Source organism: Phaenicophaeus curvirostris, chromosome Z (genome assembly GCF_032191515.1).
Source record: "Phaenicophaeus curvirostris isolate KB17595 chromosome Z, BPBGC_Pcur_1.0, whole genome shotgun sequence".
NCBI classification, from domain to species: Eukaryota; Metazoa; Chordata; class Aves; order Cuculiformes; family Cuculidae; genus Phaenicophaeus; species Phaenicophaeus curvirostris.
Genome location: NC_091431.1, coordinates 44,709,354 through 44,715,084, shown reverse-complemented (window position 1 = coordinate 44,715,084; position 5,731 = coordinate 44,709,354).

Genomic DNA, 5,731 nt, shown 5'->3' with positions numbered 1-5,731 from the left:
AAAAATAAGCAGATGATTACGTGTTTGTAGAAAAAATTCTAATTTCTCTCCATGGTTATTGGACAGGTCTTTTGCACAGGGGAACTTCAGGCAGTAGAATGATTTAACAACAGCAACACACACTGCAGGAAAGAGTATTCTCTCTAGGAAAAGTAGTTTAATTCATGATAGCCACTGTCTGATCAGAGACATGCAAACCCTTAAATTTCTTGAGGTATATTTCATTAGAGAGCAATATCTGTAAGTATTTTAAAGCAATCAGTTGATTTCCTCATGTGTAGAAACTGGCAGGACTTTTTGACTTAATGAAAGATTAGTATTTTAGTTCATTTCCTCCAGAAATGTATTGTCCGTTTTTCCCATTTAAAAATGTGTTTCCAGTCACCTAAAAGTTTTATATACTTCTGTATCTTCTTGTATTACTTTGTATTATTAATTTCCACTGTGATGATCCTCCCCAAATACGTCCATAATCAAGAAAAATCTTAGAACTATTTTTGAATATCCTATCTTAGTTTGTGAGATTTTTCACAGCTGCAGCCTCATACATAAATAAGTCTCTTTAACCTGAATTAATAGTCTATATTGATATCACCATGTTCATTATATCAGCATTTTAATCTTTCATCTTTTGTTTGCAAACACATTAACTACTTTTAAAAATCTTGATTACAATATCCATTTTTTTCTATTGTGGTAGAGATAGTACAGAATTGGTTCCAAAATTTACTCAGTGCAATGGATAAATTTCTCTGGGCCTCAAGAGGAGGTTTGAATCAGGCCTTTAAATAATACTAGAAATTTATGTAAAACTAGTTTTCTGCTTCACAGCAATGCCAAAAATCTCTGTCCAAATAGTAGTTTTCCAATGTCCCATTATTAAAGCCTAAACCTGTTGTACCTGTTTTCCCCAAACTGATAATTTTTTAGACAATGTCAATTACTCTCCCTCAAGAATGCAATAAGGGATCACATTGGTTGAAATATACAGATCTAGGGTCCAGAAGTATCTTTAAACAAAAAAAGAGAAATTTACTAATTTCAACATAGTGAGATACTAGTAGAAAATGAAAATTACACAATATGTTAATGTATTAAGGAACAACTGCTAGACTAGTATCCACCACAGAAGGATCGACTGCAGTACAGAAAGATTGCTGAACGATGACCAAAAATGAAGGAGATGCTCATCCCAAGGGACTTACTGCATTTTTTAGCTGATACTTCCGTACTGGTAGATAAGTAGATGTCATACACAGGAATAGCAAGAAAATAGAAGTGGAAACTTACTAGTCCCTTAATTTACAAAGTATTTTATCCTCAAAAATTCCAGTAAAAAGAATATGGTAGGCTTTGTTATCAAGCAATATAAAAGTGTGCTCAGGCAGGATGCAAGAGCTTGATGGATGGAAGCAATGATTTTTGTATGTAAATACTATTAATGAAAATTTGAGAAATACTGGCTGTATACAACTATGGATAAAGAAGGTATGTACACAAGTATTTATATAAGAAAATAACACTAAAATACAGCTGTACTATCTTAGTATCCTTAAGTCTCAAGCCATGAAAAACTGCAAAGGTCTAGGGCACTACTGTGCACTATTGAATTCTATCATCTATCTTAAACTAAGAATAAGCAAAATGCTGAATTACATTAAAGGTCACAAATGAATCCTCTTAGTTGTTCTCAAGAGGTAACTTTGAACTGGAAAAGAAAACAGAGTTTATTTTGAGAGTTGCTAAAGAATTAAATGAGACTTGCTAAGGCAAAATAAAACCTGGAAATTCCTGACATTCATTGTCCAAAGGCTTCTATAGTCTGATCTTCCATTTTGACTCAGTGTTACTAATTGTCTAAACACATATGTGCAGTTGATAAGGTGAAAATAGCCCATATTAACCTGCCACGAATATCTAAACATGTTGATAGAAGTGTCCTGTTAAGAGATAGTGGAAATGTCTTCGAAAATTCGATGGTCCGTTATTTCTTATCCACCATTTAACAGTGAAGACACTTTGCTTACTCTTTGTTCACACAAGCTCTAACTTGTAAAAGTATCAATAAAGTACCTGACTCAATAATGATGGCACTATTAAATGAATGTTGTATTCTATAGAATATAAATCTTAATCAGGCATTCAATAGCACCTATCAAATTGCTACTGAGTGGGATACAACTGAAGTCAATTGATAGCTGTGTGTCATTCAGACTAGTGAAGACTGATTATTGCAACTGTACCTTTAAAATGGATTCTTTCAGGCTGTTCTTTCTTCTTTAATGTTATGAAATTTGAGTACCATTATCTCAAAAGCAACTAGAGACATGCTTCAAGTAAAATAATGAAATAGATATTTTGAATGCAAATGAACAGAGTCTTTAATTGCTGTGTGTCACATATGTAATAGACATTCTCCGGTGCTAGCTAAATTGCAGTCTAATGCTTTTCTGGCAATTTGCATAGTATTGCCAATAATACTTTGTAGTATAATTTTGCTTGTAAAATCTTGTCATTCTTCATCATTTCAGTGAGTAGCTCCTTGCTTATAAATCAAATAGAGAAAGGAGACCAGCAGAAGCTGTTAGACAAAAATATTCATACAGGAGGGCTTAAGAAAAAGTTGCAGTATCCTAACCGGATAAAGAATATTCCAATATGCTACCAAGCTTTCATTTGTCAATATTGAGTAGAAAGCATTGACCTACTCTGTGCTACAGAAAAACAGATTATATTGAGATGAAATTATAAATGTGAAGAAAATTATTTTACACAAGGGAACGAAATGGCCAACATGCAGTTTGCAGATGCAAAGCTTTGCCCCTCCTTAGGAGCATTTCTTGAAGCCATTTTATCATCTCTTATGTCTTTCAAGACAGCTTTTGCTAGGCTTTAAGAGAGACTTGTAAAGAGCCTCTCAAGGAGTATGATCTCTAGAAAACATCTGTCTGCTGTTCTTCCCAAACTGAGAAGTAACTGTTGAAGTCATAAAAGCCAAGAAAGCACATGACTGCTCTTGTGTTATGGAAGCTTATGTCTGTATGCTTAGCTTTGACTGACACATTATTTCTTCTCTGCACCCCAATCTATTTTCTGCCTCACTAAGCTTACAAAATTCTGCATAAATTTTCCTTCTCAGCTTGTTCTGTAATCCTGTGCACACACTGTCTTCCTGTTCATTCCTTCAGCCATTAAGTGCCAGCTGTTGGGTCCTGGGAACAATTATATCTATGTGAAGAAAAAAATAAGGGGAGGGGGGAAAATTGTTGATCAGAAAACTGCAAAAAATCCCCAAAACCTTGTGACTGCACTGAAATATTTCAGTCAGAGTGTTTGTCTCAAGTAAAAGAAACTATTATTGTTTCCATCAATCAATGTACAAACCAGCTTAGACTAGATAAATTTTCCATGAGAAGATAAAACTTTGAGTGCTTTCAGTCTATAAATTAATCCATTTTTTTGTTCTGTTATGCATGAAACAGAGGTCATGCTGAGAAATGAAAAAAAACTTGAATGAACATAAATTAATTAGCTTAATATATTCTTCCATTTTGCATCCATCAAAAATGTCTTCGTTTTTAATGCGAAACATGCAACAACTCATGCATGCACCCCTCATAATTTTACAGTTATAAAACATGTTTGCACTTTATAAACCCAGAATGGAAGTATTAAAATATTTTAGCAGATGTCCATTAATATGTACATATATAATTAAGAGTGAGTAAATATGCAGGAATCACAATGGCTTCCAGGAGGCAGTGCCTCCACAGAGTGGCAGAGGAAACTGTTTTTTAGGGGCATGCACTGTGAGGGAGGTTCACCATCACATGGATCTGCAGTCCTGGCTGGAGAACTTGGAGTTAAATGAACATCTATGATATGGAATAGAATGACAGTGCTGGGTAGCGATTGTTTAAAGTCTTGCCTTGCTCATGAGGCACATACTCCTTAACCCTTCTGGGCAGTTATAGACACACAGAAAGTCTCGTTGACATATCTAGCAGCAATGAGTTCTCATGTTAAAGTTCTCTGTGTTTGTAGGCTTTGTATAGGCTAAGGGATTATCAGGAAGTGTACAGTCTATCATATTTTACCTGTTTGGGAAAGAAACAATATTGCAGACAGTACTCCCCTGTATAAAAGGTATCATCTTTCACATTCAACATAGTTTGGCATTCCAAGTAACAGCTCTGGAGTGGGTCAGAACTGCTTACATCTCACCTCACAATGTGTTGTCCGACCCCTGCTTATCTGATGACTGAGGTGAAGAAATTGTGCTGGCCTTTTTTAGGCATAGGACATGAAACCTCAGAGGTCATACATCTCAGTGTTTCCACCTGACCTGTCACTGTTTATCAAAACCAGAGATTTAGCAGATTTCCTAGGGCTTAAAGCGTAGCCTTATTTTGAGAAGACAGATTTTTCCTCGCTACGTTTTTTCCTTTTTCCTTTTTTTTTTTTTTTGAAACAGCTGATGCCTGAGCAAAGAACAGAAATCACACATGCAGCTGAGGAGCCTGAAAAATCCAGAAGGACCTTTGAATTGTTAGCAGAATATGTGTACTTCTTTTGGAGACTCATGTAGCAAAACATGGAGAAACAAAAAAGTCACTTTTACAGTACCACATGCCAACAATCCCACTAAACTGGACCACCAAGGAAACATGTTGAAATTCTTGTACTGTCTAGAGCGTGTGGTTGTTATTTTATTTTCCAGTCCATGGTGTTCAATGATAACTGTCAACCTAGTTTTCCTGCACTCAGAAATGGTGTTCTGCAAGTGAAAAACAATTGAAAAGAGTAGCATAGCCCTTCTGTGTTGGCTTGTAGAGATCAATGGGCTACTAATGGGTAAGGGAGAAGCGCTGGTTTAAACTCAAAATCTCTGTAACTTACCAGCAGAATATAGGCAAACTTAAGTACAGCATTTGTGCTGTGTTCCCCTGTTTTAAACAGTGTGCCATTATACATTATGTCTTTGTGATATGTAAGAGAATAGAAGGTCTAATTCAGATTAAATGTACTGTAGAATTGTACCATTGTAATACAGAAGCTCTGAATAACAACATTCCAAAGAATTCAGAAGGAAAATTCCAGAGATCCAAGCAGATAAAATATCAGGATTAATCTTTTGTGACAAATAATTTAAGTATTTGTGTGGAAAAAAAATATTGTTTGCCATTGCAGATATATAATATTGTTAATTAGTAAAGTTTATAATATTTAGTGAAAATCAGGCTTGGGTAACGGGACACAAGAAAGTAGTAGAGCATACACATTCACTCAGTCTCTCCCTCTGAGAAAACCTAAGCTATTTCATTCAAGTGGTCAAAATCAACAGGTAATCCCACAAGTACTGATCTAATTAGGAAAGTTTATGCTTTCTTATAGGACTTAAACCAAATATTCTAGACAGGTAAGTTTGGCTGTCGGTGGTTTGTGGAGCTGTAAACCTTAGTTGAATCCTCAAAATATATGTGGAAATAGGGAAACTTTCATTTTTTTGATAATTGCTTCTCTGTACAATTGTTTTTCAAGCTTCCTGCTTTATTCTTTGGAAGTCCTTTGAAAGCAGTAATCAAAACAAACCTTTAAGAGGCCTGCTGATAAACTTGATAGGTCAGTACTGCACCAAATAACATTCTGAGGAGTTAATATACTCTAAGATGACTAATTCATACATATTAATTATACATATTAGCCTATGAAGGAGACAAATCACAAGCTG